Source organism: Somniosus microcephalus, chromosome 5 (genome assembly GCF_052327205.1).
Source record: "Somniosus microcephalus isolate GS21.2 chromosome 5, FLI_Smic_1.0, whole genome shotgun sequence".
Classification (NCBI taxonomy): domain Eukaryota; kingdom Metazoa; phylum Chordata; class Chondrichthyes; order Squaliformes; family Somniosidae; genus Somniosus; species Somniosus microcephalus.
In genome coordinates this window covers 109,928,898-109,953,587 of record NC_140991.1, presented here as the reverse complement: position 1 = coordinate 109,953,587, position 24,690 = coordinate 109,928,898, and positions in this window count along the sequence as shown.

Genomic DNA, 24,690 nt, shown 5'->3' with positions numbered 1-24,690 from the left:
CCCTCTCCCTGGCAACTATCTGAGGCTCAACCAGACTGTTCGCAACCTTGGTGTCATAGTTGTGACACAGATTAGCAAGACCATTAAAAAAAAGCAAATCAAGCACGAGGGTTTATTTCTAGAGGGATAGAATTGAAAAGTAGGGAAGTTATGCTAAACCTGTATCGAACCTTGGTTAGACCACACTTAGAGTACTGCGTGCAGTTCTGGTCGCCATATTGTAAAAAGGATATAGAGGCACTGGAGAGGGTGCAGAGAAGATTTACAAGGATGATACCAGAAATGCGAGGGTATACATATCAGGAAAGGATGAACAGGCTGGGTCTCTTTCTCTTGAAAAAAGAAGGTTGAGAGGAGACCTAATAGATGTCTTTAAAATTATGAAAGGTTTTGATAGATTGGATACAGAGAGAATGTTTCCACTATGGGGAAGAGCATAACTAGAGGGCATCAATATAAGATAGTCATCAAGAAATCCAATAGGGAATTCAGAAGAAACTTCTATACCCAAAGTGTGGTGAGAATGTGGAACTCGCTACCACAGGGAGTGGTTGAAGCAAATAGTGTAGATGCATTTAAGGGGAGGTTGAACAAGCATATGAGGGAGAAGGGAATAGAAGGTTACGCTGATAGATTTAGATGAGGAAAGATGGGAGGAGGCTCGAGTGCAGCGTAAACACCAGCATGGACTGGTTGGGCAAAATGGCTTGTTTCTGTGCCGTATATCCTATGTAATCCTATGTAATACTTGACCACAAAATGAACTTCCGACCACATATCGGCGCCATCACTAAGACTGCCTATTTCCACCTCCGGAACATCGCCCGACTCTGCCTCAGCTCATCTGCTGATGAAACCCTCATCCATGCCTTTGTTACCTCTAGACTTGACTATTCCAACGCACACCTGGCTCGCCTCCCACATTCTACCCTACATAAACTTGAGGTCATCCAAAACTCTGCTGACCGTATCCTAACTCGCACAAAGTCCCGTTCACCCATCACCCCTGTGCTTGCTGACCTACATTGGCTCCCAGTTAAGTAGCACCTTGATTTTAAAATTCTCATCCTTGTTTTCAAATCCCTCCATGGCCTCACCCCTCCCTATCTTTGAAATCTCCTATAGCCCCACAACATAAGAGATTAGCGTGTAAAGTTAAGGCACATGGGATTGGGGGCAAGGTATTGACTTGGATAGAGAACTGGTTGGCAAACAGAAAGCAAAGAGTTAGAATAAACGGGTCCTTTTCCAAGTGGCAGGCAGTGACTAGTGGGGTACCGCAGTGATCGGTCCTTGGACCCCAGTTATTCACAATATATATTAATGATCTAGACAAGGGAACTAGATGTAATATCTCCAAATTTGCAGATGACATAAAGCTGGGTGGGCGTGTGTGCTGTGAGGATGATGGCGAGAAACTCCAGGATGATTTGGACATGTTGGGTGATTGGGCAGAAACATGGCAGATGCAATATAATGTGGATAAATGTGAGGTTGTCCACTTTGGTGGCAAAAACAGGAAGGCAGATTATTATCTAAATGGCAATAGATTGAGAGAAGGGGAAGTGCAATGAGACCTGGGTGTCCTTGTGCACCAGTCGCTGAAGGTAAGCATGCAGGTGCAGCAGGCGCTTAAGAAGGCAAATGGTATGTTGGCCTTCATAGCGAGAGGGTTTGAGTACAGGAACAAGGATGTCTTGCTGCAGTTGTACAGGGCCTTGATGAGACCACATCTTGAGTATTGTGTGCAGTTTTGGTCGCCTTATCTGAGGAAGGATGTTCTTGCCATGGAAGGAGTTCAGCGAAGATTCACCAGGCTGATACCTGGGATGGCAGGAATGACGTATGAGGAGAGATTGGGTCGATTGGGCTTGTACTCGCTGGAGTTTAGAAGAATGAGAGGTGATCTCATTCTGACAGGACTGGACAGACTAGATGCAGGAAGGATGTTTCCGATGGTCGGGGAGTCCAGAACCAGGGGACACAGTCTAAGGATAAAGGGTAGGCCATTTAGGACAGAAATGAGGAGGAATTTCTTCACCCAGAGAGTGGTGAACCTGTGGAACTCTCTACCACAGAAGGTGGTGGAGGCCAGTTCATTAAATATATTCAAGAAGGAGTTGGATATATTTCTTAAGGCTAAAGGGATCAAGGGGTATGGGGAGAAAGCAGGGACCAGGTACTGAATTTGGATGATTAGCCATGATCGCATTGAATGGCGGAGCAGGCTCGAGGGGCCGAATGGCCTACTCCTGCTCCTATCTTCTATGTTTCTATGTATCACTCCGAAGTATCTGCGCTCCTCTAATTCTGGCCTCTTGAGCATCCCCAATTTCAAACGCTCAACCATTGGTTGTCGTGCCTTCTGTTGCCTAGGCCCTAAGCTCTGGAATTCCCTCCCTAAACCTCTCTGCCTCTGTTCCACTTTTTGCTCCTTTAAGATGCTCCTTAAAACCTATCTCTTTGACCAAGCTTTTGGTCATCTGCCCTAATATCTCCTTATGTGGCTCGGTATCAAATGTTGTCTTATAACGCTCTGTGAAGTGCCTTGGGGCATTTTTCAATGTTGAAGGTGCTATATTAATAAAAGTTGTTGTTGTTTTGCTGTTTTCCGGAAGGCTGTAAAGTGCCTAATCGAAAGATGAGGTGCTGTTCCTCGAGCTTTCATTGAGCTTCATTAGAACAGTGTAGGAGGCCGAGGACAGAGAGGTCAGAGTGAGAATAGGGCGGAGAATTAAAGTGACAGGCAGCTGAATGCTCAGGGTCAGGCTTGTGGACTGAACAGAGGTGTTCAGCAAAGCGGTCACCCAGTCTGCATTTGGTCTCCCCAATGTAGAGGAGACCACATCGTGAGCAGCAAATACACTATACTAAATTGAAAGACGTACAAGTAAATCAGTGGGAAGGAGGGAGGTGAAAGGGCAGGTGTTACATCTCCTGTGTTTGCACAGGAAGGTGCCATGGGAAGGTGAGAGGCTGTTGGGGGTGACTGAGGAGTGGAGTGTCGTGGAGGGAGCGGTCCCTTCGGAATGAAGGAATGGGAGAGGAGGGGAAGATATGTTTGGTGGTGGGATCACGCTGGAGCTAGTGGAAATGGCAGAGGATGATCCGTTCAAAGATGTGCGGGTTAGGTTGATTGGCCATGATAAAAATTGGCCCTTAGTGTTAGGAGGGATTAAATACGTGGGGTTACGGGGATAGGGCTTGGGTGGGATGGCTGTCGGTGTAGGGACCGGGTGCTAGGGTTTGGATGATCAGCCATGATCTCGTTGAATGGCGGAGCAGGCTCGAAGGGCCGAATGGCCTACTCCTGCTCCTATCTTCTATGTTTCTATGTTTCTATGTAAATGTGGAGGCTGGTGGCGTAGAAGGTGAGGACAAGGGGAACCCTATCATGATTCTGGGAGAGAAGGGAAGGGGTGAGAGCAGAAGTGCTGGAAATGGAATGGACACGGTCGAAGGCCATGTCAACCACGATGGAGGAGAATCCTCAGTTGAGGAAAAAGGAAGACATTTCGGAAGCACTGACATGGAAGGTGGCATCGTCAGAGCAAATGCAACAGAGATGGAGAAACTGGGAGAATGGAGTAGAGTTCTTATAGAAAGCGGGGTGGGAGGAAGTGTAATCAAAGTAGCTGTGGGAGTCGGTGGATTTATAATAGATATTAGTCGACAGCCTATCCGCAGAAATGGAGATAGAGAAGTCAAAGAAGGGAAAGGAAGAGTCGGAGATGGACCATGTGAAGGCAAGACACAGAAGGAGATAGGATTGGGAGAGGGAAGGAGGATGTGGGTGGAGAGCGATACAATGAGAGGGGATCTCATTGAAACATATAAAATTCTGACAGGGCTAGACACACTGGATGCAGAGAGAATGGCCCTGATTTTCGGCTTGTGTGGGAAATGGTCGGATTTCCCCGAATGTGGGGTTTCTGACACACGTAAAAAAGTGTCAGCCAGCCCCACGCAATTTTCCCTCAATTGGCCAATTAATTCCCAGCATGTGAGAAGCCTTGCTAATTGTCTAAATTGAGTCAGAAATCCCCACAGTATGATGTCATCATTCGTGGTGCTTTCAAGGTCCATGGCAAGCACTGCATCCTCTGAAAGCTTCCAAACGAACCATACAGGATGGCAGAGGAGCCTGCAGCAGCTGTGGCCAGTGCCAGACCCCGAGCTGCCTTCAAATTCGACGAGGCTTCACTGCAGGCATTATTGGATGGGGTTAGGGCCCACAGGGAGGTCCTCTTCCCTAGGTCAGGGAGGAAGAGGCCTCCCACTGAGACCAATGCTGTATGGATGCAGGTGTCAGCAGATGCCAACTCGCTGGGAGTCACCAGAGGAACCTTGGCATTACATCTCTAACTCCTTCCTTTACTCCCCCACAGTACCATCCAGAGCCCCCGTCCTCACTGTGGAGGAGGAAGAGGCTGTGCAGCCAGACTCCTCAGAGGAAGCTCCAACCTCTGAGGGTGCAGCATCAGCAGAAGTAAGCGCACCCAGCACCAGCGCAGACACTCACACCTCGGGGGGACCTTTGGGACATAGAGTAGTGTTGTCACCTGGTGTTTCACAGCTGACAAGTGAGCCTCAGCAGATTCTGGAGACAGGGACAGCAGTGGAGAGTCCTCGTCGGAGGGCGCAGGGCTCTGCCAGCTCAGCTCAGCTGTGCTGCATCTCGACCCTCTGCCTCTGGGTCCATCCGCAAGAGAAGAGGTGATGGATCTCCATGCACAGATGCAGGAGTCTCTGGCAGGTTTTGTCTCCAGGGTCGCTGCGAGTGTGGAGCGAATGGAGGAGTCCATAGCGACCATGAGCAGAGCCATTGGTGCATGAACGCAGCACCATGGAAAGGTTGGCAACCTCCATGGAGGAGATAACTCGCCAGCATACGGAAAACATGGTGAGTGCTCATAAGAGAATGACATCTCTTGAGGAGCGTTGGCCATCTGTTGAACAGAGAAACCAGATCTTCATGGAAGTCCTTCTGAGTAGGACTGCCAGTGCAGAAACGGGTCCCACTGGCCCCATAAAGTGCAGCAAGGTGCTCTCAAGCCACTTCCAAGCGCTGGCCCCTTCTGGCTTGTACAGCTTCAGGTGAGTGAGCAGCAGCCTGGTGCTCCTGGTAATCATCCTGCTGTTCCTGGTTCTGCTGCTGCCACCTCTGCTGTTGGAGATCCTCTAATGCCAGGAAGGGAAGGTGCCAAAGGCCTCCCATGCTTCTAGCAGATGCCTGGTTGAGGAGGTCCTGAGTCAGGGTGGTGAGAGGGGCTTCCCAGGAGCTCACACTGAAGAAGTGTGTGAGGCTCCAACTTTCTGCAGCTGCTCCTAAGGCTTCAAATAGTTCCCCCAAGCCTTGATCAACAAGGTCCTGCAGCCTGCAAATGCTGCCTCCTTAAATATCTTCAGCCCTCAGCGACCTGCTGCTGCAAGCAAGCAAGCCAGCTGTTTTCACGCCAGCTCTCATCGGCGGGGTTTCCCGCAGGCGGGTTTCAGGTGGGGAAAGCCCCAAAGTCGCAACGGCACGGGAAAATCGTCCTTAACAAGGTGATCATTGGTGATTAGTGTGCCGACGAGCAGTCCCGCCAGCGGCGGGTGGGACTGAAGCGGGGCGCGTGGAAACGACGGTCCGAAAGTCGGACGGGGCGGGGAATCAGGCGGGGGGGGGTCCCGACCCTCTTTTTCTGCAATTTTCGAACCATGGCCGCATGAAAAGCCGCCCGACAGCTGCCCAAAAATCAGGGCCAATGTTTCCCCTGGCTGAGGGGTCTAGAACGAGTGGTCACAGTCTCAGGATACGGGGTAGGACATTTAGGACTGAGATGAGGAGAAATTTCTTCACTCAGAGGGTGGTGAACCTGTGGAATTCTCTACCACAGAAGGCTGTGGAGGCCAAGTCACTGAATATATTTAAGAAGGAGATTGATAGATTTCTAGATACAAAAGGCATCAAGCGATATGGGGAGAGAGCGGGAAATGGTATTGAGATAGAGGATCAGCTATGATCATTTTGAATGGCGGAGCCAGCTCGAAAGGCCGAGTGGCCTACTCCTGCTCTTCTTTTTCTATGTTTCTATGCTTCTAAGTGATCAGAGATGGCCTTATCTGTGATTGACATGAAGGAAGTAGCGAGGCCACGTGAGATGGCGAAGTGAAGAGGATGGCCGTGAATATGGCCCGAGGGTCCCTTAGTACTGCCGGGCCTGAGAGGCCCTCAGTACTGCCGGGCCCGAGAGCCCCTCAGTACTGCCGGGCCCGAGAGTCCCTCAGTACTGCCGGGCCCGAGAGTCCCTCAGTGCTGCCGGGCCCGAGAGGCCCTCAGTACTGCCGGGCCCGAGAGCCCCTCAGTACTGCCGGGCCCGAGAGTCCCTCAGTACTGCCGGGCCCGAGAGTCCCTCAGTGCTGCCGGGCCCGAGAGGCCCTCAGTACTGCCGGGCCCGAGAGCCCCTCAGTACTGCCGGGCCCGAGAGTCCCTCAGTACTGCCGGCCCGAGAGTCCCTCAGTGCTGCCGGGCCCGAGAGTCCCTCAGTACTGCCGGGCCCGAGAACCCCTCAGTGCTGCCAGGCCCAAGAGCCCCTCAGTGCTGCCGGGCCTGAGAGACCCTTAATTTGGTGGAGGTACCTTCATCACCAACAAGCTATTTTGTTGCCTTTGAAGTTTATTGATAAACAGAAAATGCTGGAAATACTCAGCAGGTCAAGCAGCATCTGTGGAGAGAGAAACAGTGTTAACGTTTCAGTTCGATGACCCTTTGCCAGAACTGGAAAAAGTTGGAGATGGAACAGGTTTTTAAGCAAGTGTAGGGGCAGGGAAAGGGGGTGTAGGGGGTGGTGTATGTCGTTAGCTTCACCTCTGACTCCTTTGTGCGGTTCAAATCGCTCCCACTCCCTTGTTCTAGACTTTGGACTTATTTAGGGGTCGTAATAAAACTTGCAACAGACACTTGGGTTAGTCAAAAAGAATTCAGATCTTTATTTTGAGACAGGAAAATATACAATACAATAAAACTTAAACTTTAAAAGGGTGGGGAACAAACGGAATAAGCGAGGGAGAATTACAATATACAAAATCCCTTTCCCTCCCAACCCCACTACACTAGCTAGGCTGGAATCCAGAGGACCAGGAAATGCTCACCCAAAATGACTTTCTTGACAGTTGTAGAGGTTCGCGATTTCGAGGTTCTCTTTAGTTGTGGTGGCTGGGGCCTGCCATACCTCGGACGTGGTAGAAGACTGCACCTGCGTTGGGTCTTCAGTTGGGATGAGTCTGCTGATGCAGTTAGTCGCTCTGTTTGGATCTTATCGGGTAAGTACCCAATTTTCTTTGGTTAGGGCTACTTTAGAGTCTTATGTCCAAAATCTTACCCAGGGGTAAGTCAGACCAGCCTGTAGAGTGGAAACAAGACTTTGGTTCGTGAGTCTTTCAGCGGTTGGTTCCTTGTTGGTCGCGGTGGCCCAATATTACCTGGTTGGTGGTAATATTGGCTGGTGTTGGTTTCTGTAGGCCTTTGGTTGCCGCGATCTCTGTTTCTATTTCTTCCTTCGAGTCTCCGATGATGATCTCTTTCTTGAGCTGTACTGCACTCGATCTTGAACTCGAACTGGTAATGAACTGACTGTTTAACTGGACAAGCAAGCCTCAATTATACTAATTTGGGGCCTGGCTTATCTGACTGCCAAATCTCGGCTTCCTTTGTTGAATTTGGCAGGCTCGTTATTTTTAATGTCTTTCAAAACTTTAACGAGCTTCGGGGATGGCCCCTCCAAACTTAACGAATTTAGGGGATGGCTCACCCAAACTTAATCGGCTTTTAACTGGTTTCGGGATTGCCTTGAAACCAATTTAAAATGCTAAACATTTGTCAATCTCTTTAAATTGACTTTGGACTGTGCTTTGTTTATAGTAACTGTAGGGCTGATGTTCTTTTCTTTTGTATGGCTGGAGACCTTTTGGGCGGGAAAACAGGCTTCATTGTCCTTATGTAAAACTGGGGCAGCCCGGACATTCCTCAGACAGGCCAATATCCAAACTTCGGGGGCCCACCCCGCCTCCCTGCTGTTCCAGCCTTTTGCAAGCCTGAACATGTCTTTTAAACCAGCTAAATCTTCCTGGGATTTTTATTTTAAATCCTTTTTGCCCAATAACTCTGAAAACGGTACCAAAAAGTCTCTTCCTTAAACAATCTCCTTGAAATCCTTCTGTTTTGCCCAACCACACTTTTGTCCTTTTTACATGTTCCTTCTGTGATGTTCCCAAAAATCACTTTAAAATGACTTTTCCTTCTGTTCTGGGGTTGTGCAGAAATTTCCGAACCTTACAGGGGGAGGGGAGGAAAGAACAAAAGGGAAGGTCTGCGATAGGATAGAAGGCAGGAGAGATTAAGAGACAAAAGGGATGATGGTGCAAGGCAAAAGGAGATGGTAATGGGACAAGTTAAGAAACAAAAGACGACTCTAGATGAAGTATAAATGGCAATGGCAGAATCATCAACAGCTGCCATGTGAAAGAGAAGAAAAAAAAAATTGGGGCCGAGGTTATGGTCTGAAATTGTTGAACTTGATGTTGAGTCTAGAAAGCTGTAATATGCCTAATCGAAAGATGAGGTGCTACTCCTTGAGCTTACATTGAGTATCGTTGGAACAGTGTAAGAGGCCAAGGACGGAGAGGTCAGAGTGGGAGTGGAGCGGAAAATTAAAGTGACAGGAGACCGGAAGCTCAGGTCACCCTTGCATACTGAACGGAGGTGTTCTGCAAAGCGGCCACCCAATCTGCATTTGGCCTCCCCAATGTGAGCAGCAAATACAGTATACTAAATTGCAAGAAGTACAAATAAATCGCTGTTTTAACTGGAAGGAGTGTTTGGGGCCCTGGACAGTGGAAAGGGAGGAGGTAAAAGGGCAGGTGTTGCATCTCCTGCGCTAGCACGGGAAGGTGCCGTGGGAAGGGGAAGGGATGTTGGGAGTGATAGAGGAGTGGACCAGGGTGTCGCAGAGGAAGCGGTCCCTTCGGAATGCTGAAAGGGGAGGTGAGGGGAAGATGTGTTTGGTGGTGGGATCACGCTGGAGGTGGCGGGGGATGGTCCATTGAATGTGGAGGCTGGTGGGTGAAATCCTGATGGGAATACTTCTTCGTGAACTTGCTGTCTGATGCTGTGTAGTAGAGGGCAGCCTAATGGCCCACGGATCCCAGGGGCGCAGCGTATGCGGAAGTGTACCTGGGATCATGTGGGCCTGGTGCTCCAATCAGTGGAACATAAGAACATAAGAAATAGGAGCAGGAGTAGGCCATTCGGCCCTTCGAGCCTGCTCCGTCATTCAATGAGATCATGGCTGATCTTTTGCCTCAATTCCATTCACTGGCCCTATCGCCATATCCCTTGATGCCCTTACAAGTCAGAAATATATCGACTTCTGTTTTGAATATACCCAATGACTGGGCCTCCACAGCCCTCTGGGGTAGAGAATTCCAAAGATTCACCACACTCTGTGTGAAGAAATTTCTTCTCATCTCAGTCCTGAATGGCCAACCCTTTATCCTGAGGCTGTGGCCCCTGGTTCTAGACTCCCCAGCCAAGAGAAACATTCTCCCAGCATCCACCCTATCAAGCCCTGTAATAATTTTGTATGCTTCAATGAGATCCCCTCTCATTCTTCTGAATTCAAGAGAATACAGGCCTAGTTTACTCAATCTCTTCTCATAAGACAGTCCCACCATCCCAGGAATCAATCTCGTGAACCTTCATTGCACTCCCTCTATGGCAAGTATATCCTTGCTTAGGTAAGGAGACCAAAATTGTACACATTACTCCAGGTGTGGTCTCACCAAGGCCCTATATAATTGGAGTAAGACTTGTTTACTCCTGTACTCAAATCCTCTTGTAATGAAGGCCAGCATACCATTTGCCTTCCTAATGGCTTGCTGCACCTGCACATTCACTTTCAGTGACTCATGTACAAGGACACCCACGTCACTTTGAGCATCTGCATTCCCCAACCTTTCACCATTTAGGAAATACTCTGCCTTTCTGTTTTTTTCTACCAACATTTATCCACATTATAATCCATCATGCCATGTTCTCGCCCATTCACTGAGCCTGTCGAGATCCCCTTGAAGCCTCTTCACATCCTCTTCGCAACTGACACTGTCACCTAGCTTTGTGTCATCATCAAATTTGGAAATGTTACATTTAGTCCCCTCATCCAAATCATTGATATAGATTGTGAATAGCTGGGGCCCAAGCATCGATCCTTGCGGTACCCCACTAGTCACAGCCTGCCATACTGAAAAAGACCCGTTTATCCCTACTCTTTGTTTTCTGTCTGTTAACCAATTCTGAATTCAGGCTAGTATATTACCCCCAGTTCCATGTGACCTAATTTTGTTCACCAACCTCTTGTGTGGGACCTTATCGAAGGCCTTCTGAAAATCCAAATACACCACATCCCTTTGTCTACTCCACTAGTTACATCCTCAAAGAGCTCCAATAGGTTTGTCAAACAGGACTTGCCTTTCATAAATCCATGTTGACTCTGCCCAATCTTACTATTAGTTTCAAAGTGCCCAGTTATTGCATCCTTTATAATAGATTCCAGCATTTTCCCAACTTTTGATGTGAGGCTAACAGGTCTGTAGTTCCCCGTTTTCTCTCTCCCTTCTTTCTTAAATAGCGGGGTTACATTTGCTATCCTCCAATCTGCAAGAACCATTCCAGAATCTATAGAATTTTGGAAGATGACAACCAATGCGTCCACTATCCCAATGGCCACCTCTTTCAAAACCCTAGGATGTAGGTCATCCGGTCCTTGGGATTTATCGACTTTTAGTCCCATTAATTTTGCTAGTACTTTTTTTTACGAATAATAATTTCCTTAAGTTCCTCATTCTGGTCACACCCTTGGTTTTCTCGTATTTCTGGGAGGTTTTTTGTGTCTTCTTCCATGAAGACAGAAACAAAGTATTTATTTAATTTATCTGCCATTTCCTCATTCCCCATTATACATTCTCCCATCTCTGACTGTAAAGGACCTACAGTTACCTTCGCCAGTCTTTTCCTTTTCACATACCTATAGAAGATTTTACAATCCATTTTTATATTTTTCGCTAGTTTGTGCTCATATTCCATTTTCCCTTTCTTTATCAATTTCTTGGTCCCCCTTTGCTGATTGCTAAAAAGATCCCAATCCTCAGGCTGACCGCTTTTTCTGGCAGCTTTATAAGCTTCCTCCTTTGACTTAATACTAGCTTTAATTTCTTTTGTTAGCCATGGTTGGATCACTTTTCCTTTTGGGTTTTTATGCCCTAGAGGAATATATGTTTGTTGCAAATTATGCATTATTTCCTTGAATGTTATCCATTGTATGTCCACCTTCATATCTTTTAGTATAGCCTCCCAATCTACCATGGCCAATTTGTCCCTCATACCCTTGTAGTTTCTTCTGTTTAGATTGAAGACCTTAGTTTCAGATTGGACTACATTACTCTCAAACTTAATATAAAATTCAATCATATTATGGCCACTTGTCCCTAAAGGCCCCTTTACCACAAGATTATTGATTAGCCCTTTCTCATTACACAGGACCAGATCCAGAATAGTCTGTTCCCTGGTTGGTTCCTCCACATACTGATCCAGGAAACCATCTTGCATGCATTCCAAGAATTCGTCCTCCACACCATTAGTGGTAATTTGATTTGCCCAGTTAATATGTAGATTAAAGTCCCCCATGATTACCGTATTGCCCTTGTTACAGACACTTCTAATCTCCAGAAACGCCGAGTTTCCTCTTGATACATATAGGAAACCATCATCAGGCTTTTACTGTTAATTGTTCCTTCCTTCCTTAGGCAGTCCCTTGGAAGTGAGGATGACTTGCTTCCACATTAAAAATGAGTTCTCAGGTGACTGATGAGTCTAATGCGGGATCTACTGTCTCTATCACAGGTGGGGCAGACGGTGGTTGAAGGGGCAGGTGGATGGGGTGCTTGGGTCGACGTGCGCTCCTTGCACTGCTTGCGCTTGGCTTCCGCTTGCTCCCGGCGAAGAGACTCAAGGTGTTCGGCGCCTTCTCGGATGCTTCTTCTCCACTTTGTGTGGTTTTGGGTCAGGGATTCCCAGGTGTCGGTGGGGATGTTGCACTTTTTCAAGGAGGCTTTGAGGGTGTCCTTGAAGCATTTCCTCTGCCCACCTGGGGCTCTCTTGCTGTGCCGGAGCTCCGAGTAAAGCGCTTGTTTTGGGAATCTCGTCTTGGGCATGTGGACGATGTGGCCTGTCCATTGGAGCTGTTCAAACGTGGTCAAAGCTTCGGTGTTGGGGAGGTTGGCCTGAGTGAGAACACGTTGGTGCGCCTATCCTACCAAAGAATTTGCAGGATCTTGCGGAGGCAGCGTTGGTGGTACCTCTCCAATGCTTTGAGGTGCCTGCTGTGCATGGTCCATGTCTCTGAGGCATAAATGAGGGCGGGTATCACTGCTGCTCTGCAGACCATGAGCTTGGTGCTGGGTTTGAGGTCCTGGTCTTCAAACACTCTCTTCCTCAGGTGACCGAAGGCTGCAGTGGCACACTGAAAGCGATGTTGGACTTCGTCATCGACGTCTGCCCTTGTTGACGGTAGCCTCCCGAGGTATGGAAAGTGGTTCACATTGTCCAAGGCCTTGTCGTGGATTTTGATAATTGGGGAGCAGTACTGTGTGGCGGGGGCAGGTTGATAGAGGACCTTTGTTTACGGATGTTTAGTGTAAGGCCTCCGCTCTCGTACACTTCGGTGAAGGTGTTGACGATGATTTGGAGTTCGACCTCCAAGTGAGCGCAGACGCAAGCGTCATCTGCATACTGTAATTCGACGACAGAGGATGGGACGACCTTGGATCTGGACTGGAGGTGAGGGAGGTTGAACAGTTTCCCATTTGTTCTGTAAATTAGCTCCACTCCAGCGGGGAGCTTACTGAGGGTGAGATGGAGCATTGCAGCAAGGAAGATCGAGAAAAGCGTTGGTGCGATGACACAGCCTTGCTTGACCCCCGGTTCATACGTGAATTGGGTCTGTGGTGGAACCGTTGGTCAGGATCACGGCTTGCATGTCGTCGTGAAGCAGGCGGAGATGTGAAGGAATGAGCCATACCTATTCAGAAAAATACTCCATCCTATAAACAGAATTCTGACTTTATTAAAACATGACAAACTAGGTTTAAAAATCTAAAAGCCTCAATGACACAAAGCTGTAAACAGAATACAGGCTTTTGAGATAAGAATCAGTTGTTGACACTAAAACAATAGCCCTATAGAAGCAGAGGGTTAGAGCTTCCAGAAAGTCTGAGCTTTGGAAAAAACACAATAAGATATACCCAGTTAAATTGTTTTAAACCAACACTTTGTAAACAGGCACATGAAACAGAAACACAGAGCATTAAAGAAGCATATGCCTTCATAAATATGACATCAAATGAAAGATGTAGGGGGTGGCGGGTGGCGTGTGCACCGAGTCAGTTATGCCCCTGACTGTTGGTGAGCGGTTCGAATCGCTCCCACGCCCCTGGGTTCTAGACACCGGACTTAGGTACAGGCGGCGATACATAAAGACTCGAGTAGACAGGTGGTTTGGATGTAAGAAAACCAAGATTTTATTAAAACAGGAATTAAAACAGTCTTATGAGAAGTCACTAGTATAAAATACAGGCAAATACAGAATAACTATACTTATACAGGGAATGGGGAACACACGGCACATCGAGGGAAAAACAATTACATTAACAATCCCCTTAATCCTTATCCCACCCCTATACCTAACTAGATTAAGCTACGAGGGGCCAGAATTCATGCTCACCAATCCAAAGCAAAACCAGTTGTTTTAGCGGATGAGGATTTTGAGGTTTGGTCTTTTGTCCTCTTAGGTACCCCGTCACCACGTGGTCTCAGGGTGCGATGTTGGAGCTGCTGTTGTGACACACCTTTCTCTTCCTCAGCTGCTGTCGTCGCCTTGTCACGATGGGTTCTCTTCTTTCTCTTCCTCGGGCGGTCGTTGGTGGTAACGTTACGTCAATGAGACGATTAGCAGTTTTTACTGCTTAGATTTTGCTACCCATGCTTAGAACAGCAACATATTCGTCATGGCGTGGACACCTGCGTTTATTCGCAATGTTCAACAAGAGGCTTGCCCTCAAGCACCAGCTTAATTGCAGGGTTCGCCCAACCAACTTCGTCTCACTGTCCTCAGATACTTTCTTCCCCGAGCGTCAGCTTATAACTCGGCGCTCGGGTTTTTAATTAATGCGTCTTCTGCTGCCCTTCTCTGCTCTTTGTCGGGTCTACCCTATTCTTTGTCTCAACTCGTCTCGTCATGTATAGCTACTATACAAGCCCTGGGCTACCTGCTCAGTTTCGTCTCACCCCTATCTGCGGCCTGGGTGTCCTGGATGACTATGGACTCAGGTCTCATTCCCCTTCCCCGCTGTTGTTATGGATGTCCTTGACTGCTGGAATCTTTACTGCGGGGAGCGAGGAGAGACCAGCCACAAAGCCAGGGCACGAGTGCGAGCAGCGGCAGTCCCAAGCCTGACGAGGGCAAAGCGACCAGAGAGAAGAGCCCACCACACCAATTGATACTAAGGGCCTACAGTTATACTCTTTTCGATGGCCCCTTATCTGCACGCCAAATCAGGTTAGTTCATTGTTTCAATTTTGGCGGGCTGTTTTAAATGATTGTACCAATCTAAGTTAACTGGTTTTAGATGGCCGTTTATCGCACCTAATGGTCATTAATGCATTCTAATCGGCCTGTCCAGCTTGATGGCTTCCATAAGCTGTTTCCGATTATTTATGCAGTTTATGCAGACAACCTAATGGCCTCAAGTATAGGCCTAACTGGTTTGGATCTGCCTCCGATCTGACGTAATGCATATTCAAATGTTTGCTTAGCTGTCTGGCCCTCCAAACACAAAAGTCCTTTTCACAGAAATGCATTTTAAGTTTCGATTTCCCAAAGCTGCTTGTGCTGCCACAGAGTCCAAGCTTTTAAAATCTTACAGGCTTTTGGTCACGAGGTACGGGCGCCATCTTTTGGGTACCCTTTTTTAAAATGTCCATGCAGGGTCCCTTTTACTAATAACCTTGGGGGAATGTGGGAATTTTGCGAATCTTACAAAGGCAAGAGACATAGGGGGAGACATTCGGTATAGCCCTGTTTGGGGCGCCGCTATTGGCCGAGCGTAAAATTTAGCACCTGGCGCTAATTATCGCCTTCGACTGCAAACTTGGCTTTTATTGCCCCTGCAGGTGATTGGAGCGCTAAATCAGGCGCTGCACACCTCTCTTAAGGCACTAAGTCCGAGGAGCGATGCGCTACCTCAGAGGGCGGGCGCAGCGCAGGTGCTGTCAGTTGGCGGTTGAACACAGACACACTGGCACCGGTCAGTTCTTAAAGGGGAGTGTCGATCTTGCTCTGCAGCCACACCCTGCTCCTTGGAGCCTTGAATCTCGGCCTGGGCAGACCTGTGGCTAAATCTTGCAGCCAAGGACTATGGAGAGGGCCAGGGAGCGAGCACAGTGCTTCAGCGAGCGGGCCTTGGAGGCTCTGGTTGGTGCGGTGGAGCGCAAAAGATCTCTACTGTACCCAGAGTGTGGCAAGAGGCCTTTGCCACACAAGTACAGAAGAGTGTGGAGCGAGGTGGCTCAGAGGGTCTCCTCAAGCAGCATTGTGCCTAGGACCCATATCCAATGTAGGAAAAAGTTCAACGACCTCACTCAGGTCGTCAGGGTGAGTGCCTTTTTTTCAAAACCTCTCCATCCCTCCATCTCAACCTTACTTTATGGCCAGTGGGTCTTAAAAGCCCCAATGCCCAATGCTCATCCAACACATATGGCCCTTTCATCAAACACACAAGCACATTCCACACTTTGCATACAGTAAGGGCTATTCAACTATGGGAGGCACATCAGGCAAGACCATGGCTGCATATAGAGGATTGTGGCAAGCTGGGTGATTGGTCCCGTCGCCACTGGAGACGCTGACCCCATTCTGGACAGCAATGGTAAGGTCATCACCTTTTTGTCCTCTCTCCTTCCACTTGTTCCTCACAACAGCAGCCTTTGACACTTTCAATCCAAATCATTAAATCGCTGCACTCATGCCTCCCTTGCTGCCACCCTGTCCTCACGCTAAAGCCACTCTTGTACCTCCCTGCTTTCAGATGGTGATTCACCAGGTGTGGAGACGGGCCCTCAAGCTGCCAGTGAGAGTGAAGCTGAAGGCGAGGAGAAAGAGGAAGCCGGACCATCTGCGCCACCCTCTACCGAGACAGCCCATGCCCATACTGGGGACACGCCTTCCCTGGAGGGGAGCAGTGGGGAATGGTCTGATGAGGGTGAAGCTCTAAGACCCAGCGGGCTGCAGCTACGCGAAGTGGGTAGGGAGGCTCGGGGGCCTTCTCTCCGGAGGGAGAGTATGGCCTTGAGTCCTGCTGCACTGGACGCAGACGAGGAGCGGGTCCTCGCTGAAATGTGCTCCCAGGCGGAGCAAAGGCACACTGAGCTCATGGCTGCAGTGGCAAGGTTGTCCGAACCCATTGAATCACTGGCAAGGAGTGTGGAGCACTTCGCTGTAGCACAGGCGGCTGCCACGCAAATGCTAAGTGCTGCAATGCAGTCAGTGGCTGGTCTCATGCAGACGCAGATTGAGGCCACGCGAGCACTGACTGCTGCCACCCTCGCTGGATCGGGCACATTTCCCCGGGACTCTCACCGCGCCGCAGCAGGTCAGCAATCTGTGCTCCATTAGATTGCTCCGGATGCTGAAGTGCTGCCCCGTGGGAGTGCCAGTGTGTCGGTCGAGCAGGGAGTTGCTGTCCTCTCTCAAGACGACAGCATTCCTGCTGCCACCACTGGCACTTCTCCACTGCAGTTGCCACCACCTGTAGGACAGACTGCTGCCGCCCATGCAGAGTTGGTGCAGTCAGCAGCCGGGCCCTCCAGGCCCAGAGCTGGTCCAGGCCGTCCCTCAAGGGCATCTGCAGTCTCAGTTTCTGACACTCAGCAGCCATCCCCCAGCCGTGCTCCAGCCACTGGGGTCTCATTACAGAGGAGCTGAAGGGTGGGAAGGGGGGAATTTCGCAAGGGAAGCAGATCACCCTTGAAGGGCAAAAAGTAGGATGTGTGACAAAAAGTTTTTCATTGTTTTATTGAAGGCCGAGGTTCGTGGTCAAATTTTTGTTACTGTTTTGGACATTGTCTCCAGGTTGTGAGAGCCAGTTATGTGAATGACTGCTTTTTTTTGTGTTTCTTTCTATTACTTTGTCATGCGGAAATGAGACACACAGAGTTTGTGAAATAAAGAAGTGTCTGTATTCAAAATGTACATGTCTGGTCTTTGCACTCATTGTTGCCTTGACCGCTTAGGGGTTGCGGGATGGTTTCATTCAGGTTGTGTGAATTGCAGGAGCCATTCCCTCAGAGGGGGCCTAGAAGCAACTTGCTATGAGCCTTTGACAGACGGTCCTTCCACTTTGTGCCTCCCTCCCACCTTGGTGCTGTTGATGCTCATCCTCCTCATCCTCCTCCTCCTCCTCCTCCTCCTCTGCTGGTGCTCCAATGTCTGGTGGCATTGGCTGGGTCCTGAGGATTGCAAGGTTATGCAGCATGCAGCACACAACAACGAAGTGGGAGACTCACTCAGGCGAGTACTGCAGGGCTCCACCAGAATGATCCAGACAGTGGAACTGTTGCTTGAGCACGCCGATTGTGTACTCAACGATGTTCCTGGTAGCTTGATGTCTCCCGTTGTATCGCAGCTCAGCAGGGGTGTTGGGCGTACGGAGCAGTGTCATCAGCCAGGTGCACAGTGGATATCCCTTGTCCCCGAGAAGTCAACCTCCTGGGTGATGCGGTGCCTGGAAAAGGTCTGCCACAGAAGTCTGGCGCAGGATGAAGGCATCGTGGCTGCTGCCTGGAAAGTGGGCATTGACAGCGAGTATCAGCTGTCTGTGGTCACAGACCAACTGGACGTTTAAGGAATGGAAGCCCTTTTGGTTGCGGAAATCCTCGGCATTCTCTTGCGGCGCACGCAAAGCTACATGCGTGCAGTCAATGGCGGCTGCACCATGGGGAAGTCAGCTATCATCGCAAAGCCCGTTGCGCGTTCTTGCTGCTTGTCCGGGGTCATGGGGAAAGAGATGTACTCTCGTCTCCTTTTAAAGAGGGCATTTGTTACCTGATGGATGCAGCAATGCACCGCGAGCTGGGAGATATTGGCGATGTCCCCAGTAGCTGATTGAAATGAGCCGGTGGCATAAAGGTTGAGAGCCACTGTTATCTTCACTGCCACCGACAGAGACGTCCTGCTCCTCGGTTGAGGCTGCAGATCTGGCTGAAGCAGGTGGCAGAGCTCAGTGACCACCTCCTTGCTGAAGCGCAGCCTTCGCAAACACTGCTCCTCAGACATATTAATATAGGAGGACTGTTGACGAAATACCCTGGGAGGGTAGGGTCTCCTGTACAGAGGCCTGTTGGCCCTCCTCCATCTGGCCATGATTGCCACTCTCTCTCTGCATCTCTGTTCCCTCCAAATGTGATGGAGAAGGACGACATTCCCATCCATTGCAGCCCCCATAGTATCTAGGCAATCAAAATTATGAATGTCAAAAAGCAAAGTACCTGCAAAATTATGGTCAGAAGCCAAAACTACCTCAGACAGCGTTGACTCAATGCAGAAGTCTCTCTTTCTCTCTTTGTCTCTCTCCAAATCTCTCTCTTTCTCTCAGAATGAGTGGTTCAAAAATGGCTACCACATAAATGCCAGGAAGAGGCCCTCTTTAAATAGCGCCCCCCCAGCCCCACAGCGACTGGGATGTGTTCCAGTCAACCTGTCGTTGGTAGCGCCAGGCGGAAAGGAGGGGGTGCCACTCAATTTCCAGTCCGGGGCGCCCCAAGGGCATTGCACTCTTGAATGACATCAAGATCTGCGTGCGCAGGAGATCGGGCGGTATTGTTTAGCGCCGCTGCAAAATGTCTGGTCAATTTTGCGAGTGGCGCAGATATTGCCGCATCTGGGCGCTAGTTGGTTTGTGCCCCACTTAGCGCCCTCTTAAGGCGTTAACGGGTGGCGCTACCAACTGAATTTTCCCCCCTTAGTCTCTCCTGTCGAATCGGGACGTCCCCGGCCTGAACTCAACCGATTTTGGAACTCCTTTCAGGGTTTAAATGGGCAGAACACGGTCCCTTACGCAAGGGAGCCGAAGGCCTTGCCTCTGCCAGGTGTCTAGCTGCCGTTTTTTGTACTAAGATGACAGAGGAGAAAGGAGGATGCTTTTACATATAATGGGGGGAATGCAAATTGATATTAGATTTTTTTTCATTTCATTAATCAAGCTGTATTACAGTGAACTGTACCATATTTATTTAAGATATCAAATTATGTTACTGCCTGTCTATGAAAAAAACTTCTGATAAATTAAAAAAATTACACTCCTTAAAGAATTTTAGCTATTGCTGAACCACCCTGGCTAGATGCAAACTCTTGTTTATTTTCACCATTAACACGGCTTAACCTGGGAAAGAGCAGAAAGGCGGTTCCTTTCGCAGTGAAACAGGCTCCTGTACCTGCTTTCACAAACAGTAACATTTTCGTCCGAAATTGCTGGGCAGTTGGTGGGCAATTAGTCCAGCTCTGCGCCAGCAATAAGTATTTCCCCGTCGGTGCAGATCATCTGTCAAGGCGTACCTTGACAGATCGCAAATTCGGGATTTAGCGCATGTGCAAGCGCATGCAGAAATCCCGAACCTGTGGTCAATTTCAAAGGTGGTATGACAGTGTACTCTCAGGGTATGCCGTCATACCCATGGCAACGTTTGCCCCATTATGCCTTGGGCCCAATTTTACCATTGTGTGCTGTTGTATGAACGCATTCAAGCATAGAACCAGGCAGACAGGCTTCTAACTACGATGTTCTCTTTATTCAGTAAAATGGCTGACAGCTGCTTTCCCTGGGTAATTCCCATAATGCAATGCACATTACATTACCATATTGCCTGGTGTTAAACTCGCACATTACCTTACCGTATTGACTGGTGTCAAACTCGCAATCAATACACGACATCCCCCTTTTCCTTGGAAACAAACTTGCAGTTTACAAACAGTTGCTTACAATAACACTGCATAACTTATTTGATTTATAAACTTTTTACAAACTTGTGTCTTACCACACAACTAAATAATTCCCAGGTTTAAACATGTAACATCACCCATGCAGTTCTCACACAGTTTATGTTGTGACATAATCAGACAGTCTTTGGGGTTTTCTTTTAACCCTTTGAGGTCTGGCTGTACTGGGTATGTCTGACATGTTGGTGTCAGTGGGTATTGCCTGTGTCACAGTGGTATGTGTGTCAGGATCTACTATACTGTCCTCAGTCCCTTGTGTTTCCTCCTGCTCATGGAGTGTCTCCTTTGGTCCATTGGTTCTGTACTTCTTCACAAACGTAGTGTTTCTCGAGTAGCGTGCTCCTTCTGGAGATTCCACTACTACTTGACTCCCTGTTTTACTCAAAGCTTTGTGTGGTGTGGCATTAAAAGGAGTGGTGAACTTGTCCACTTTGTCCTGCCGTACCAGCACCGTGTCGCCAACTTCCACCTCTGAGTATTGTGTTCTCCGCTGTTCATCTGCGTACAGTTTGGACTTGCCTTTTTGTTCTGCATCCCGATCATGTACTTCCATGTCTGCGCACGACTCTGTGATGTCTGGCAGCTTTCCTCTCATTTTCCGTTTAAAGAGCAGCTCTGCCGGGCTCTTTCCTGTTGTGGCATGGTCAATGCTCCTGTACGCAGTCACATATTTTCTAAGTTCACATTTCCAATCTAGTCCTTCTGACTGAGCAATTCTGATTCTCTTCATCAGCGATGCATTCTGGCGCTCGATTTCTCCGTTAGCCTGAGCCCATTTTGCTGTCGTTTTCAGGTGTTTGATCCCGTTGTTTTCACAGTATTCTTTGAATAATTCAGATCTGAATTGGGGACCATTATCAGATTTGCAGGTGATTGGCAAACCATGACGGCTGAAGATTGAATCTAAACTATCAATAACCTTCTCTGTTGTTGTGGAGGTCATGATGTCGTATTCATAGTAGCGACTATAATAATCAACTACCACAAGAATAGAGTGGTTGGATGGCAAGGGTCCCAGTAAGTCTATAGCTACATCCTGCCAGGGGCCCTCCGGTAATGATGTTGGTTTCAACGGTTTAGGTGGGTCAGGCCTGGCTACTATCTGACAGCCGTGGCATGCTTTACAGTGTTTTTCAGCTGCCTTGTCCATGCCAGGCCACCAAACCTTGGTTCTGAGATGTTGCTTTGTTCCAACTATTCCCAAGTGTCCTTCATGTGCTAACACCAGGACTCGTGTGTGTAACACTGTGGGTAGCACGATGCGTGTTCCCTGAAGAACTAGGTACCCCACTACGCACAGCCCGTTTGCAATTGCTGCATAAGCTTTACAGTTCTCAAAATGTCCATTTGTGATTGCCTTCCGTACCACAATCAGCTCTTGGTTGGTAGCAGAGGCTTCCTCCACCTCTCTAGTAGTGAGTGCTTTTGGTGTCGCACTCACAGCTACAAATCTCACATATTCATCTGAGCCATGAGAATGTCTCTCCTGTTTTGTTGTCTCCCCCAGCAATCGTGACAGTGGGTCTGCAATGTTTTGCTTGCCTGGAATGTGTATCACCTTAAAATCGTACGGCTGTAATCTAAGTACCCATCTCTCTATACGGGCACAGGGTTTAGAGTGTGGGCCGTATATCACTTGTAATGGCTTATGGTCAGTTACCAAGTTAAATTTTCGGCCATACACATATGGATGCAGCCTCTCACAAGCCCATACAAGAGCTAAGGCCTCTCTCTCTGTTTGAGAGTATTTCCTCTCACAGTCTGTTAAACTATGACTTACATAGCATATTGGCACCTCTTGTCCCTGTTGGTCCTGAACTAGTACTGCGCCTAAACCTACAGGACTGGCATCTGCTATCACCTTGGTTGGTGCGTCCTTATCAAAATATGCTAAAGTGCCGGCTCTGGCCAACTCTTCCTTGAGTGCACTGAATGACTGTCTCTGTTGTGATCCAAATTTAAATGGTGTGTCTTTTCTCGTCAGGCATCGCAGTGGCTCTGATAGCGTTGCAAACTGCGGGATGAATCTGCTACTGTACCCAACGAGTCCCAAGAAACTCCTCACCTCTGTAGCATTCTCTGGTTCCCGAGCTTCTGCCACCGCTCGCACTCTCTCTGCTGTTGGTCCGATGCCCTTTTCAGACAACAGGATTCCCATGAAAATCAATCGGTCCATGTTGAATTGGTACTTCTCTGAGTTTAGTGTCAGTCCACTTTCCATTAGTCTGATCATGACAATGTGCAGGCGTCTGTCGTGCGTTTCCTGGTCGTGTGCTTGCACGATAATGTCGTCTGAGATGTTTTCAACACCCTCTATTCCAGCTAAGGCATTAGCTATCTCGTGCTGATATTGCTCACTAGCTGAAGATACACCGAATATCAGCCTCTTGTACCTGTATACTCCGTTATGTACTGCAAACGTTGTGATTTCTCGTGACTCAGGGGTCAGTTCTAGTTGGTGATAACCCCATTTCAGGTCTAGCTTACCAAACACCGTCGAGTTGTTCATGCCTTGGAGTATCTCATCAACGGTGGGGATTGGATATCGTTCCCTCACTATTGCCTGGTTTGCTCATCTCATGTCTCGGCATAACCTTATATCCTTATCCGTTTTTGGTACAATAACCACAGGATTTACCCATGGAGTGGGACCAGTTACAGGTTCGATAATGTCCATGTCCCTCAATTGTTTAATTTTGGCCTCCACTGCCCCCCTTAAGTTGAATGGTATACGCCTGAGTGGCTGGACTACAGGCTTCACTTGTGGGTCGATATACAAACTGATCTGTTTTGTGTTCAACCTTCCTACTCCCTGGAACACCTTTGGATACCACTGTTCTAGTAGCTGTCTTACATCTACCACAGCTGAGACATCTGTGCCTATTTTTAAAACTCCCAGTTTCATGGCTGTCTCCCTTCCTAGCAACGGCTCTCCATGGCCTTTAACCACAATGAACTCCGCCTGCTCAGTTCTCTTACCTATTGTAATCCCACATGTGAATATACCTTTAGCTGACAGTGGTCGGCTAGAAGCATAAGAGAATAACTTTCTCTCTATCTTAGGGACATGTGACTGACACTTAATGTGTTCTGACTTTAACCCTTCCCATGTATTCTCATCTATCACATTATTAGTTGCACCCGAATCAATTAACATTCTCAGGTTTACTCCCCCCACACAAAAGGTAAGTCTCTCTGTCACATTATTTCCAGTAACAGCAAATGCAAAGTTATTTTGTTCCTCTACATTGTTCACACTGTGTTTCTTTGTACCCTTTGTGCGGCATACTTTGGAGAAATGATCCTTTCCCTTGCACTTATGACACGTTTGTCCGCGTGCTGGCATTTCGGACCTCTGCCCATGTGGTCTGTGCGTCCACATCTGTAACATTTCCTTTTGTTCCTATCGCCATTTCCCTTTGGTTTCTCTGTCGAGCTTTTCGCACAATACCCTCTTTTCTGTGTAACACGACAAACAGTATCTGTCTCCGCCTTCTCTGTACATGACATGGCTGACATCTGCTCCTCGATGTTTTCACATTGCGAGGCCAATTGTAACGTGTGGGTGAGCGTTAGACCATACCCTTCCTCTAGCAATTTTCTCCGCACATTGGCTGACGTGCATCTACTCAGGATAGCGTCTCTTATTTGATTATTCGCTTCCCCCACAAAAGCACAGTCTTTAGCAGCCTGCCGCAAGCGAGTAGCAAATTGTTGCACAGTCTCACCTGCCTTCTGGGACAACTTATGAAAAGTCTGTCTAGCAAATGCTGCGTTGACCTGGGGCACGAAGTAGTGATTCAAAGCACTAACCGCCGCTGTGTAGTCTGCTGGCTCTCCTGTGTCTGGTAGAGTCGAAAAGATATCCTGGACATCTGGTCCTGCTAAGTGTAGAAGTAGAGCTCTTCTCCTCTGCTTCGTGGCAGCTGTAGAGGTATTGTCGATAATGAGTCCTTTGCCGTCGGCAGAAAGCTCAAAAGACGTTAACCACCTCATCCATCTTGGACCCAACATGGCTGGTTCAGCGAAGCAAGCAATATTTTGAATGTCGGTCTTCTCCATCCTAGCTAACGAAAACTTGGGCAACTACCTATTTAAAAATGATTCCGTTCGTTATCCTCGTCGCCAATGTTGTATGAACGCATTCAAGCATAGAACCAGGCAGACAGGCTTCTAACTACGATGTTCTCTTTATTCAGTAAAATGGCTGACTGCTGCTTTCCCGGGTAATTCCCATAATGCAATGCACATTACATTACCGTATTGACTGGTGTTAAACTCGCAATCAATACACGACATGTACGACCAGCATTGGGAGCACATTATCAACCATTGGAGATGGGTGGCAGACAGATGTGCCGTTGGCCTGGAAGACTTCTTTGGACCAGCTTCTGCCATTCCCCCGCTGCTGGACACTCCCTCAGCACAGCTACAGAGCATGTGAGAACAGAGCATGACACCCTGCCTCATAATTATCTGAATTTGATTCCCCAGCAGAGTGAATTCAAACAAGACAGACCGCTGTAAATTGTAGCCGAAGGTCTCA